Source organism: Microcaecilia unicolor, chromosome 1 (assembly GCF_901765095.1).
Source record: "Microcaecilia unicolor chromosome 1, aMicUni1.1, whole genome shotgun sequence".
NCBI lineage: Eukaryota > Metazoa > Chordata > Amphibia > Gymnophiona > Siphonopidae > Microcaecilia > Microcaecilia unicolor.
The window spans coordinates 645,594,713-645,610,187 of NC_044031.1; positions in this window are offsets into that span (position 1 = coordinate 645,594,713).

Genomic DNA, 15,475 nt, shown 5'->3' on the forward strand with positions numbered 1-15,475 from the left:
CTGCTCAAAGAGCTTACAATCTAATAGACAAGAAATAAAGTAGGCAAAGCTATGTTTCCTTCCCCAAGTCAGTGTAGCATGAGTTAGGAATGCTAATGCCGGTGTACGCTGTTATTCCCTAAGAGTACCTGATTTTCCAGATGTCATACAATAGGCTCTCTCTGTGTCATGTCAAGATACCTGAAAGTAGGCACCCACATACAGAATTGCTCTGTAATGTATTTGTGAAGCACTACATACATCTGGCATGTACTATGTTAATCACTGTAACAACAATAATGATAATGATAAACACATCCACCTTTCCCTATGTTGGTGCTCATTTGTGGAATAGATTACCTAAATCTGTTAAAAATACTCCCGATCATCTGACCTTCAGGAAAACCCTCAAGACCACCTTATTTAGAATAGCTTACACAAATGTCCCGCCATTGCATCCATAACTGCTGAACTGTAACTATCTTAAGACACCCTTAACTTTATTGCCCCTTTCCTTTCTCTGTAATTACTCACTGATCTCTCCTACTTCTATGTACTTGATTGTTTATGCCAGATTAATGTATGCCTTTTTCAGACTGATGTAAGCCACATTGGGCCTGCCCGTGGGTGGGAAAATGTGGGATATAAATGCTATAAATAAATAATAAATATGATGTTTAAAGAACATATTAATGAGTGCCCAAAGGTAAGGATTTATTTCATTATCGCATCTCATTGAACTTGGGCTAGAAAATATATAACCTTAGGGCCTCTTTTACCAAACTGCGCTAGGGATTCCCGGTGCGTAATGCCAACAAAGCCCATTCACTTTCAACGGGCTTCATCAGCATTGCAATACAGGAATCGCTAGTGCAGTTTGGTAAAAGAGGCCCTTAGTTTCTTTTTACTTTGTTTCAGTTTCCACATTATTTATAGAAGTATCCCTTCACTCATTGAGGTGAAATTTATTTTTGTGTTCTTCTTCCTGGTTCAGCATGCTGTCAGGTGCTCCATCCGAAGAAGAGCATGTATTTAGTTTCTCTACAGGTGATCTCCGGCGTTTCTGTCTGAATCCAATGACTCAGGATACAATTTTTAACAATAAGACAAGTTTGTGAACAAAAATCTCACGATCTGCAGACTGCAATACAAGATCATCCATAATGTCCAGGAGGTATATCCCAATATTTCTAGACAAAGACTCTTCAAGTGTACCCATAGCTCCTCCCAAAATACTTGTATCTTTGGGAAGGTTCAGAAACAGTGTACATATGTGCCAGGTATGTTATCATGTTTGGCACAAGATGCTGCTTGTCTGACCCACATCTTAGCCACTCATCTTGGATACATCTAGACCCAACAAAATCCCCCATAAAAGAGAATAAAGGACACATTTCTACCACTGAATTTCAGCCTCTCAGAAAATTTTCCAAATAATCAGGGTCTGGAAAGGTCTATTTATTCCCAAGGTTGGCTGACCAAGGACTTGCAAGCAATTTTTTAAGAATAAAAACTGTTCCAACGGCTAGAACCTGTGATTTGAGTGAAAAAAACATTTTTCTTGCCACACCTGGGGAAAATTTGTACATTTTGACTGCTCACTTTTAATTTAAACAGTCAGTCCTGACTGAACATTTGAAGACTGATATTTCCAAAAGCATTTATGTGGGTGATGGTGGTGCCAACAGCAAATATGCTCTCTTTAAAAAACATCTTGGTAGTTAGATGTGTTACTGGTTGTTTTCTTCGCAATATGTCCAAAGTTATGTTTAAAAAAGGGTCTGATTTTGGACGGGATAAAGGTAGAGAAAAAACGTATATGTTCTGTATTGTTTTGATTTGGGTTTATTTGGTTTGATATACCGCCATTCATGCTGTCAGCATTAAAAAAAACAGTTTACAATATAAATCAATATATGAAAACTTGAAGGGCATGCCAATTTTTAAAAGGAAAAGATAAGCTAAAACCCATACAAGAGAATCATACAGCCAGTGTTCTGAAGCAAAATTCAGCCATTGAACATATCAGTTATCAGTCAAAGTGATAATAGGTAAGCAGCAAGTTTAACTTTAAATGGATAAGAATGCATTTAAAATTATAAATATAGTACTTCTGAAAGTATGTATCACTTTAATTTAGATGGATAACCTATTCATTTAAACTTAGATGGTACCTACAAACTGAATTTTTATTTCATGATTTCTCAAAGTGCCCATGAATACTTCTAGATTATTTTCAGTGTGAGATATCCCGGAAGAGTTTTCCCCTTCTCCAAGCCAGTATGGTTCCAGAAGCTTTGGGGTTGTGAAATGACTACCCCTGCCCCCTTTCAGATCTCCAGTCATTGAAGATGAAGTACCCATGGTTATGTTTACATTTTATGAACATCTCAAATCAGAAGTCCTAATTATAACCAGGTCCTTCTGGAGAATCTTTATTGTGTCAGAACCCCTTGGTGGCCTTGTTCCCAACACTGAAGGTCAATCAGAAGGTTTGAGGAAGAACAGTGGGATGAGATTGCTTACCATCATCCTCTTGGAGCTTTTGTAATACAGTTTTCCTAGTTAACCATTCATCCACATAGATGGTAACCGCATTCTCTTCCAACTCCTCCTCCCTGGAGGAAAACAATTCCGCACATTTAGAACACTCTGAGGAGTAATTTCTAAGCATGCTAGACATTTTAAAATGGAGTAACATGACTAGATGGCCTTATCTCAAAACTGCCCTTTTCCTCCAGGTCAACAGATTGTGAACTCTTAGTTGGTTTGAAAGGAAGCATTCCCAAATGTGTGTTTAGGTCTGGAGAGAAAACCAGTGCGTATATTCAATATTTTCAATACACATATTCAAATCACAGGTGCAAAGCAAGTGGGCGATTTTACTGTATATGCTTCGTGATAATTTTCAGAAAGAAGCAACCCATGTGGTTTAGAAATTAGCATAAAAGATGTACACGAAAAGCACCTGCTAGTTGAAAATTGACTATCCTCTGAAGGAAATGAGGCCTCAGACCAGGGCCAGTGTTAGTGTGATGCAACCAGGGTAATTGTTCAGGGCCCCTCGTGCTACAGGGGAGCCCCAAACTGCCAGAAGCTGTAATGGGACATGAACCCCCAGATTCTATTTAAGGCACAGTGAGAAGCACATCTTAAATTGTGTGCATGGCTAATTTACATGCTTTACTCAACTGAGTAATGAGTCAAGTAGAGATGATAATTGGCGAATAACAACCAATTATCATCAGTAATTGGCAATAATTGTAATTTACTTGAGCTTCTTTTAGGCATATTCTACAAAGAGGCATGCCTAAATTCCAGTGCATGTGACTGAAAAGGTGGCGTGGCCATGGGAAGAGTGTAGGCGTATTGGGAATGCCAATCACATTTATGTGCATTGTTATAGAATTCAGGGGAACGCGCATACATTTAGGTGCGGGGATTTACACCAGGTTTTCAGTGGCGTAAATGACCACGCCTAAATGTATGTGCATTCTCCTGGCCTATGCGCTATTCTATAAACCAAGTCTTACTGTAGACATGGTTTATAGAATAGTGCTACACGCGTTATTCCAACGTGCCTACATTTTGGATGCCATTTACTGAATCTAGCCCCAGTTGTTTAGATGCAGAGCTGCCAAGGGGGCTGACACACTCAGCTGGACATAAAGGGCCTGCCCCCCAACCCATCCCACTTTGCCTCCAACTCTGTTCTGCCTCACCCATTGCTCTGCCCAGCTCCGTCCATTGCTCTGCCCATTGCTCCGCCCATTCTGACCTATTGCTCCACCCCATCACAGCTTATTTATGGCCAGTGGCAAAATGAGTGGTCTCCCTGTCCAGTGGCAGCAGGAAACATCTTCATAAAACGTCATCTCCTGCTGCTGTGGGATCAGTGGCAGCATGAGATGGTGCTTTATGAAGGCGTTTCCTGCTGCCACTGGAAGTGGAGGCCACTCAGCGGGAGATCCTGGCTTCTTGGTGGGAGTGCGGGAGATGACACACAAAAGTGGGAGACTTGGGAGGTCTGCACATGTCTGGATAAATTTCAAATACCACTCTCAGGTTGGCTTTAGAAGCTTATAGAGTACAGAATCAATACTACTAGCCTTGTTTTCAAATATGGAAGAATCTATTAGTAGGAGTAACCAGACAATTTTGTCACAATTTGACATCTCAGTAGCCTTTGATACTGTTGACCAAAACATCTTGCTATATAGGACTTTCAGACGTTGTGTTAGAATGGTTCCATAAATTCCTCATTCATAGATCTTACACTGTTAAGAAAGATGGCAAATTTTCACATACTCTGGTTTAGTTTTGCCTATGATCATTTCCTCAGGTGCTGGCGATGTCTTGTCAGTTAAAACATCAGTGAAAATCCTTGGAAGTAATCCTGGATTATTCTTTGTTAATTTGAAGATCAAGGGATAATCTGTGCAAAAAAAGTATTTTTCACCCTGAAGAAACGTAGAGCTATTTCTGCCTACTTTCATTTTACCTCAAATAGATTACTGTAACACCATTTATACTGGGCTATCTGCTACGAACTGTAAGACGTTTGATGTCTAAACAAAATATACTCGTGCAACTCCACTGTTTGTTTCCCAGCGTTGGCTCTCTGTGCCCAGGTTGATTTTACATTGTCCTGTTTTGTTATTAAGGTTCTATATGGCCTTGCTCCAATTCTTCTTTGTAACTTAGGGCCCTGTTTACTAAGCTGTGCTACAGGCACGCTAGTGTTTTTAGCAAATGCTAACGCTATATGGGTGTCTCTAGTGTTTAAAAAGTGGAAAAATAACTTCAAGAGACCAATCCGAGATAAGGGGTAAGATGCTCCAAAAAATACTTTATTGAGGACCCAACACGGTCCGTGTTTCGGTTTTTAGAAAAACCTTCATCAGGGGTCTATAAAATAACAACAAAATACATATATAATTAAATGAAAAATTAAATAAAAAATTAAATAAAAAATTAAATGAAAAATTCTTCTAACATAAAATCTAATATATTGACTAAATCAATACATATACTATTGCTATGCCATCAGACGAACAACGTAGACAGCAAAGAGTAGACTGTACATGATTTAATTAGCATGATAGAAACCTATTTCCAAAAGTATTATGTATAATATACAAACATATAATAAAATAAAATGAATCAATACATAATTATGTATGATAAGAATAAGAATAAGGGTAGGATTAGAGATAAAATTGAAATAGAATAAAATCAAACATACCAATCAGTAGTTGCACAGGGGATATACTAACAGACAAAGGAGCTCGTAAAATGTAGTCTCTATAAAATTTTATATGAATAAAAAGAATTATTAGATAAATTATATAAATTATAATGAATGATATCTAAACGTTTGACGACCAATGTCATAAGAGTTCGAATAGTTATTGCTTAGAAAATCTTTTTAAATATTGGGATCAATATCATAATATCAGCAAGATAATAATAACGTTCCAAAGATAGGACAAATATTTAAAGAATTCATATTTAGTAAAAAATGCATGATTAAAAAAAGTTGTGAGTCCAACGTCTATACTTAAATTTAAAAGTAAGACTGTTATTAAAATATTAAAAAATATATATGTATTTCTTATATTTTGTGTATCCAAGTATCTATGTAGAAGTACATACAAATGATTTTTGTCACAAAATCTATCAAACGCCTAGTCATCAAAAAAGGCAAGCCGTCAAAAGAAGCAAAAAAAGGAAAAGGGAGTATACACTCACACATCCCCCAAAGAGCGAAAAAAAGGAAGACTGCGTGTCAACATGAGTAATGATGTATCCTATATATCAAAAATGTGCTAGCGTGTAGAATATGAATAAATGTATTTATATACATTTATATGTCTCTAGTGTTTAGCATGTGCTAATGTTAATGCATGCTAAAAACGCTAACACACCTTAGTAAACAGGGCTCTTAGTTACTGTTACTACTACTACTACTTATCATTTCTATAGCGCTACAAGGCATACGCAGTGCTGTACACCAAACATGAAAAGACATACTACAAAAATGATATATTTATACAGTAGATCCATTGAACTTTTTATATTACATTTTCCTTCTTTTAAACATATCACCATGAAAAAATTTCTCAAGATCTCTTTCCAAGCAGTTTATACTTGGAATGGCTTTCCACCACATATAAGTACATAAGTATTGCCGTACAGGGACAGACCGAAGGTCCATCAAGCCCAGCATCCTATTTCCAACAGTGGCCATTCCTACTACTACTACTACTACTTAGCATTTCTATAGCGCTACAAGGCGTACGCAGCGCTGCACAAACATAGAAGAGAGACATGTTTGTCAAAGAGCTTACAATCTAATAGACAAAAAATAAAGTAAGCAAATCAAATCAATTAATGTGTACAGGAAGGAAGAGAGGAGGGTAGGTGGAGGCGAGTGGTTACAAGTGGTTACGAGTCAAAAGCAATGTTAAAGAGGTGGGCTTTCAGTCTAGATTTAAAGGTGGCCAAGGATGGGGCAAGATGTAGGGGCTCAGGAAGTTTATTCCAGGCGTAGGGTGCAGCGAGACAGAAGGTGCGAAGTCTGGAGTTGGCAGTAGTGGAGAAGGGAACAGATAAGAAGGATTTATCCATGGAGCGGAGTGCACGGGAAGGGGTGTAGGGAAGGACGAGTGTGGAGAGATACTGGGGAGCAGCAGAGTGAGTACATTTATAGGTTAGTAGAAGAAGTTTGAACAGGATGCAAAAACGGATAGGGAGCCAGTGAAGTGACTTGAGGAGAGGGGTAGTATGAGTAAAGCGACCCTGGCGGAAGACGAGACGGGCAGCAGAGTTTTGAACCAATTGGAGAGGGGAGAGGTGACTAAGTGGGAGGCCAGCAAGAAGCAGATTGCAGTAGTCTAAACGAGAGGTGACAAGGGTATGGATGAGGGTTTTGGTAGAGTGCTCGGAAAGAAAGGGGCGGATTTTACGGATGTTGTAAAGAAAGAAACGACAGGTCTTGGCAATCTGCTGGATATGAGCAGAGAAGGAGAGAGAAGAGTCAAAAATGACCCCATGGTTTCGAGCTGAGGAGACAAGGAGAATGAGAGAGCCATCAACAGAAATAGAAAATGGGGGGAGTGGGGAGGTGTACAAAACCCCAACCTTGGCTGACTTCTAATATCCACTACCTACGTTCCTGTACCCGCTCCGCTGAACGCCTCTGGCAGAAATCTCAGGCCCTTGCTGATTTCTTACACTTTAAGTTCATGCTGACCTCCTTCCAATCTGCTCTTTTAAGCGCCAAACAGGATTATTATATTCAACTGACCAACTCTCTTGGCTCTAACGCTCGACTTCTCTTCACCACATTGAACTCTCTCCTCAAGGTGCCCCCTCCCCCAACTCCCCCTTCATTATCTCCTCAGACCCTTGCTGAATTCTTTCACGACAAGGTTCAAAAGATAAACCTTGAATTCTCTACCTCGCCACCTCATCCCCCAAACCACCCAAGCACACCTAAAGCACTTCTCACACAACCTATCCAACATCCACCCACCTAAATCCTCTTTTATCTCAGCTTATATCAACTGTATTTAAACCATGTACTGACTTTATCATAACCTCACTCTGTAAGCCACATTGAGCCTGCAAAAAGGTGGGATAATGTGGGGTACAAATGCTATAAATAAATAAAATAAATAAATAAACCCTGAGGTACGCCGACAGGCAGAGGGATAGAAGTAGAAGAGGATCCACCAGAGTGAACACTAAAGGTGTGGAGGGAGAGGTAGGAAGAGAACCAGCAAAGGACAGAGCCCTGGAATCCAAGTGAGGACAGGGTATCGAGAAGTATGCTGTGATCGACAGTGTCAAAAGCAGCGGAAAGATCAAGAAGAATGAGGATGGAATATTGACCTCTGGATTTAGCCAGTAAAAGGTCATTGAAGACTTTAGTAAGCGCAGTTTCGGTTGAGTGGAGAGGGCGAAAACCAGATTGTAGTAGGTCAAGAATAGCATGTGAACAGCGGTGGTGAACAGCACGCTCAAGTAATTTGGAGAGAAAAGGGAGGAGGGAGATGGGTCGGTAATTAGAGGGACAAGTAGGGTCGAGTGAAGGCTTCTTAAGGAGAGGTGTGACCACAGCATGTTTAAAGGCAGTAGGGACAGTTGCAGTGGAAAGTGAGAGGTTGAGAATGTGACAGATAAAAGGAACAAGAGCAGGTGAGATGGCATTAAGAAGGTGGGTGGGAATGGGATCAGAGGAACAGGTGGTACATTTTGAGGAAGAAAGGAGAAGTGTAGTTTCCTCTATAGTAACTTCAGGAAAGGAGGAAAAGGAATGAGGGGAAGGAGAGAGAGGGGAACGGACTAGTGGAGGGAGTTTAATTACACATTGAATGAACAAATATTTTCTTTGATTTGTTTTAAATTTACTACTTTGTAGCTTCATTGCATGGCCCCTAGTCCTAGTATTTTTGGAAATAGTAAACATGCGATTCACGTCTACCAGTTCCACTCCACTCATTAGTTTATAGACCTCTGTCATATCTCTTTCATATTTTCCCTCAGCCGTCTTTTATAAATTTTCAAAAATTGTATTTCTACTTTAGAAAAGATCTGAAAACCTATGTTTGGATAATACAGAAAAAGAGAAAGAGGGATAAAAGAAAGGTATATTGAATGTATATTTTAAAAGAGGAAGCAGTACATGAGTTTACAAAGCTTAATGTGCCCAAAACTCTTTTACCTGGCACTGCTGCCTTTTAGCTAAATGTGATGACAAGAAAGAGAGAGAAACCCACATGCATCTCATTAACAATGCTGTAACATCACCTAGATATGTCAGATAATATAGAATGTCAGCTGAAAGAGACTCTACTGTCTCTCTCGCTCTCTTTCTATAGTACACACTGTAATATGGAGGGGGTCCAGAGCCATTGGAGGGGGTGGGGGGTTGGGTATGAAGGCAGTAAAAGGGAAAACTTTCACATGACAAACCTTCCAATGCCAGGGAAATCTCCGAAGGGAGAAAAGGAAAACAGAGGAAGCTTTACAAGTTCATATCTGGGATGAGAGGGCTGTAGACTTCTGTTCCTGGAGAAGCAGTGGGTAAAGGTTTGTAACACCTATAGGAACAGACCCTAGATAGCGGTCTACATTTCTGGAGTGGGCTAGAATTTTCTCAGAGGGCAGGGAATGATTAATGAATGGTGTCCCTTTATGATGTGGAGGAGAGGAACACATCAACAGGATGTTTGTGCTTTGGGCAAGGAGGCTGGACAAAATAGGTGTATGAGCTGAAGCCAGTAGGCAGAGCTTGCCGGCATTAGGCGGAGCTTGCCGCGGTTTTAGTAAACCCAAAACAATAGCAAACGCTATTGAAAACAATAGCAAAAGATTATTAGAAATAAGGGACTGCCTAAGCGTGGTCCATCTGAAACAAGTCTAGCTGTTTCAGTTGGATTGAAACATAGAAACATGACAGCAGATAAAGGCCATATGACCCATCCAGTCTGCCCATCCTCTATAGCCCCTAATTCTTCCTGTTCCTAAGCGATCTCACATGCTTATCCCATGCCTCTTTAAATTCTGGAACAGTCCTCCACTCTACCACCTCCACTGGGAGGCCATTCCACGCCTCCACCACCCTTTCTGTGAAATAATACTTCCTTAGGTTACTTCTAAGCCTATTCCCTCTTAACTTTGTCATATGCCCCCTCATTCCAGAGCTCTCCTTCATTTGAAAAAGGCTCTCTTCCTGTACATAAATGCCCTTCAGATATTTAAACGTTTCTATCATGTCTCCTTTCTCCCTCCTCTCTTCCAGCGTATACATGTTGAGGTTCATAAGCCTGTCCCTATAATTTTTGCATTCAAGACCACTTACTAATTTCGTAGCCGCCCTCTGGACCAACTCCATCCTGTTTATATCTTTCCATAGGTGCGGTCTCCAGACCAGCACGCAGTACTCCAAATGGGGCCTCACCAGAGACTTATACAATGGCACTATCACCTCCTTTTTCCTTCTGGCTTTGGCCATTGCTTTTTCTACTTGTTTGAAAGCTTTAAGGTCGTCAGACACAATCACCCCCAAGTCCTGCTCTTCCTTCGCACACTGAAGCACTACACCTCCTATACTGTACCGTTCCCTCGGATTTGTGCGACCCAAGCGCATGTCCCTGCATTTTTTGGGATTAAACCTTAGTTGCCATATATCGGTCCATTCCTCTAGCTTCGCTAGGTCCTTCCTCGTGTCATTCACACCCTCCAGGGTGTCCACCCTGTTGCAGAGTTAAGTATCATCCACAAAGAGACAAACCTTACCAGACAGCCCTTCCGCAATATCGCTCACAAAGACGTTAAAAAGAGCTGGCCCCAGGACCGATCCCTACGGTACTCCACTGACGACCTCCTTTTCTTCAGAGCAAGCTTCATTTACCACCATCCTCTGTCTCCTACCATTCAACCAATTTGTTACCCAATCAGTTACTCTAGGTCCCGCACTGAGGGAACTCAATTTATTTATCAGTCGCCTGTGCAGAACCGCGTCAAAGGCTTTGCTAAAATCCAAGTATACCACATCAAGCGCCCCTCCCACATCCAACTGTTTGGTCACCCAGTCGAAGAAGACAGTCAGGTTTGTCTGACACAACCTGCCACTAATGAAGCCATGCTGCCTCGGGTCTCGCATTCCATGTAGTTCAAGAAATGTCACAATCCTCCTTTTGAGAAGTGTTTCCATTAGCTTACTCACCACCGAGGTCAGACTGACAAGTCTGTAATTCCCAACCTCTTCCTTACTTCCGCTCTTGTGCAAAGGAATCACATCCGCCCTTCTCCAGTCAACCGGGACCACTCCAGTTTCTAAGGAAGCACTGAAGAGGTCCGTCAGCGGAGCCGACAGAACTTCTCCGAGTTCCTTAAGCACCCTCGGGTGTATCCCATCAGGACCCATCGTTGTGTCTACTTTTAGTTTGGCAAGCTCCTCACGAACACAGTCCTCCGTAAATGGGTCTTGGTCTACCATACATCCATCCCCTTTAGCCTTTGTTTTCTGCAGCCCTACCCCCGGTCTTTCATTTGTGAACACAGAGCTAAAATAATCGTTAAGCAGTTCAGCTTTTTACTTATCATCTTCCACATACAGTGGTGGAAATAAGTATTTGATCCCTTGCTGATTTTGTAAGTTTGCCCACTGACAAAGACATGAGCAGCCCATAATTGAAGGGTAGGTTATTGGTAACAGTGAGAGATAGCACATCACAAATTAAATCCGGAAAATCACATTGTGGAAAGTATATGAATTTATTTGCATTCTGCAGAGGGAAATAAGTATTTAATCCCTCTGGCAAACAAGACCTAATACTTGGTGGCAAAACCCTTGTTGGCAAGCACAGCGGTCAGACGTCTTCTGTAGTTGATGATGAGGTTTGCACACATGTCAGGAGGAATTTTGGTCCACTCCTCTTTGCAGATCATCTCTAAATCATTAAGAGTTCTGGGCTGTCGCTTGGCAACTCGCAGCTTCAGCTCCCTCCATAAGTTTTCAATGGGATTAATGTCTGGTGACTGGCTAGGCCACTCCATGACCCTAATGTGCTTCTTCCTGAGCCACTCCTTTGTTGCCTTGGCTGTATGTTTTGGGTCATTGTCGTGCTGGAAGACCCAGCCACGACCCATTTTTAAGGCCCTGGCGGAGGGAAGGAGGTTGTCACTCAGAATTGTACGGTACATGGCCCCATCCATTCTCCCATTGATGCGGTGAAGTAGTCCTGTGCCCTTAGCAGAGAAACACCCCCAAAACATAACATTTCCACCTCCATGCTTGACAGTGGGGACGGTGTTCTTTGGGTCATAGGCAGCATTTCTCTTCCTCCAAACATGGCGAGTTGAGTTCATGCCAAAGAGCTCAATTTTTGTCTCATCTGACCACAGCACCTTCTCCCAATCACTCTCGGCATCATCCAGGTGTTCACTGGCAAACTTCAGACGGGCCGTCACATGTGCCTTCCGGAGCAGGGGGACCTTGCGGGCACTGCAGGATTGCAATCCGTTATGTCGTAATGTGTTACCAATGGTTTTTGTGGTGACAGTGGTCCCAGCTGCCTTGAGATCATTGACAAGTTCCCCCCTTGTAGTTGTAGGCTGATTTCTAACCTTCCTCATGATCAAGGATACCCCACGAGGTGAGATTTTGCGTGGAGCCCCAGATCTTTGTCGATTGACAGTCATTTTGTACTTCTTCCATTTTCTTACTATGGCACCAACAGTTGTCTCCTTCTCGCCCAGCGTCTTACTGATGGTTTTGTAGCCCATTCCAGCCTTGTGCAGGTGTATGATCTTGTCCCTGACATCCTTAGACAGCTCCTTGCTCTTGGCCATTTTGTAGAGGTTAGAGTCTGACTGATTCACTGAGTCTGTGGACAGGTGTCTTTCATACAGGTGACCATTGCCGACAGCTGTCTGTCATGCAGGTAACGAGTTGATTTGGAGCATCTACCTGGTCTGTAGGGGCCAGATCTCTTACTGGTTGGTGGGGGACCAAATACTTATTTCCCTCTGCAGAATGCAAATAAATTCATATACTTTCCACAATGTGATTTTCCGGATTTAATTTGTGATGTGCTATCTCTCACTGTTACCAATAACCTACCCTTCAATTATGGGCTGCTCATGTCTTTGTCAGTGGGCAAACTTACAAAATCAGCAAGGGATCAAATACTTATTTCCACCACTGTATTTCTCTCCCTCATCTTCGAGCCTCACAATGCTATTATGGCACTTCCTCTTGTCACTTACATATCTGAAAAAGGTCTTGTCCCCTAATTTTACCGTATTAGCTATCTTTTCCTCCATTTGAGGCACTGCTTTCCTGATAGCTTTTCCAGCTTCTGTTCACTTATTTAGGTATTCTCTCCTGTCTTCATCTTTCTGAGTCATCTTATAACGTGCAAAGGCTAGCCTCCTTTCCCTTATCTTGTCAGCTGCTACATTCAAGTACCAGAGAGGACTTCTTTTCCTCTTACTTTTATGTAATTTTCTAACATAAAGGTTAGTCATCTTTAATATAGCTCCTTTCAGTTTTGTCCATTGCTGTTCTACATCCTTCAGCTGTTCCCATCCCGCTAACTGTTCCTTGAGAAATTCCCCCATCTCGGCAAAGTTAGTTCCTTTGAAATCCAGGACCGTCAATCTCGAATGAGCCCTCTCTTCTGTTTTAATATTGAACCATACCATACGATGATCACTAGATGCCAAATGGTCCACCACCTTGACGTCAGAAACGTACTCTCCATTCGTAAGCACCAGGTCCAGAACAGCTCCATCCCACGTCGGTTCCGTCACCCACTGCCGGAACAATTCTTCCTGTAGGAAATCTAAGATCTCTTTGCTTCTAGATGACCCCGCAGCCGGGACACCCCAATCAACATCCAGCATATTGAAGTCACCTATCAGTAGTACGTCCCCTTTCCTAGCTATCTTGTGGATGTCTTCAATTAAGTCTCTGTCCATTTCCTCCGACTGTGAGGGAGGTCTGTATATCTCTCCGATATAGATACATTTTCCTTTCCCTCTTTCCAGTTTAACCCACAGCGCTTCTTCCCTACCCCCCATGTCCTGCAGTTCTGTCACTTGGATATCATTCTTAGCATATAATGCCACACCTCCACCCTTTTTTCCTACTCTGTCCTTCCTGAATAGATTATAGCCAGGTATAGCAACATCCCAGTCATGGTTTTCCATGAACCACGCCTCCGTGACCGCTACTAAATTCAAGTCCGCTTCCATCATTGTAGCCTCAAGTTCTAGAAGTTTGTTTCCTATACTACTACAGGCATTGGTATACAACGCTCTTCAGATTTTACTCTTTTTATTCCCTACTATAGAGGCATTAGATGTGCTACCTTCCTTGGATTGGCAGTGCCTTAAAAGGTGGAGGACAAAAGATTTTTTTTAACTTATTTGACAGATTTTTAATTTGTTTGAAAGCTTCCCATATCTAGATATAAATATCATGAAATAAAAATTGAATATCACTAAAACAGCTTTAAAAAATTGTAGCTGGTAGAAACAACACTAATAAACGCTGTATTTTGTGCTAATTTTTCTATACTGTTACATACATTACAGTAATAAATGGCCAAATTCAGTGAGGATATCCTGTTTAATGATGGGTTCATCTTAACTGATTGTTGTAATCTGTCTTGGGAAGCCAGGTGTTATAAAGATTGGAAGTAAAATTAAACTCTTCTTTCATTGGGACACATGGGAATCACATCTTCACCTCGTCTCATTTGTAGACGTTTACATTTTAGATGCACAAATGGATTATTCTGTTTTGAGCATGTTTCAGGGACATGTGATTTTATAAGTTAAAATACTAAAAATAAATATTTGGTTTCATGCAGATCTCTCATTTCTTTAAACATAACTAAATGGGCTATAAACCCCTAATGCAGTCCATTGGTTTTCTTATATTTTGTTCTTATGATGACATACTCTGCCAAAACTGAAAACTCTTATCTCTATCTGGTCGATAATAAAAGGAGCTCATTGTGAACACTATCCACCCTAAAAGGTTGTTTTGTGGCTGTACATGAGGAATTGTGATATTTTATTTTTGTTACATTTGTACCCTGCACTTTCCCACTCATGGCAGGCTCAATGCGGCAATAGAGGGTTAAGTGACTTGCCCAGAGTCACAAGGAGCTGCCTGTGCCTGAAGTGGGAACTGAACTCAGTTCCTCAGGACCAAAGTCCACCACCCTAACCACTAGGCCACTCCTCTATGCTTGAGTCCCTAGTCATGCATTCCAAAGTTATATAATCTTTTCAAGAAACACAGTTAATCGTTTAACTTATTAATAAAATATAACCACAGAGGCATGATACAGCCACATTTTCAAATATGGTAATACAAGGGCCCAGCTAAGGAACAGGTTATTTTCAGTTAGTCTTCACTGGACCAAACTTGCTTTCTTTGTGCCATCACTATCCAGCAGGTAGGCAGTGTCTTAAAAGGTGGAGGATAAAAGTTTACATTTATATCACACATTATTCCAAGCAAAGTCGGATTCAATGTGGCTTACATTTGAAAATACAGTGAGACAGAATAATAGAATTCAGTTATAACATGGGAACAAATAGATGGATATGTCTGAAACATTTAAAAAAGTTGAGATTAGCATATATATCCAACTTGGCATTTAAAAGTTTGTCCTTTAGTGATGCCACATGTTCAGAATTCATAGCCATTAGTATAGGCAGTTATTCAAAGATTGTCACATGAACACACCAGAACAGGCATCCATCACATTGCAAAAGTAAACAACAACTTTTATAGAGTACATCCAAAATTAAATTTTTATTTTCTTATTTCCATCTTCCAAGATTCCATACAGCAGAAGTACAGATCAGCAGGACCCAAAGCACTCCAAAATAAGTAAACACTCAATCCTGCACGAGTCTCAATCAGGATTTCGGTCAAATCACAGCACCGAAACAGTTCTAGTGT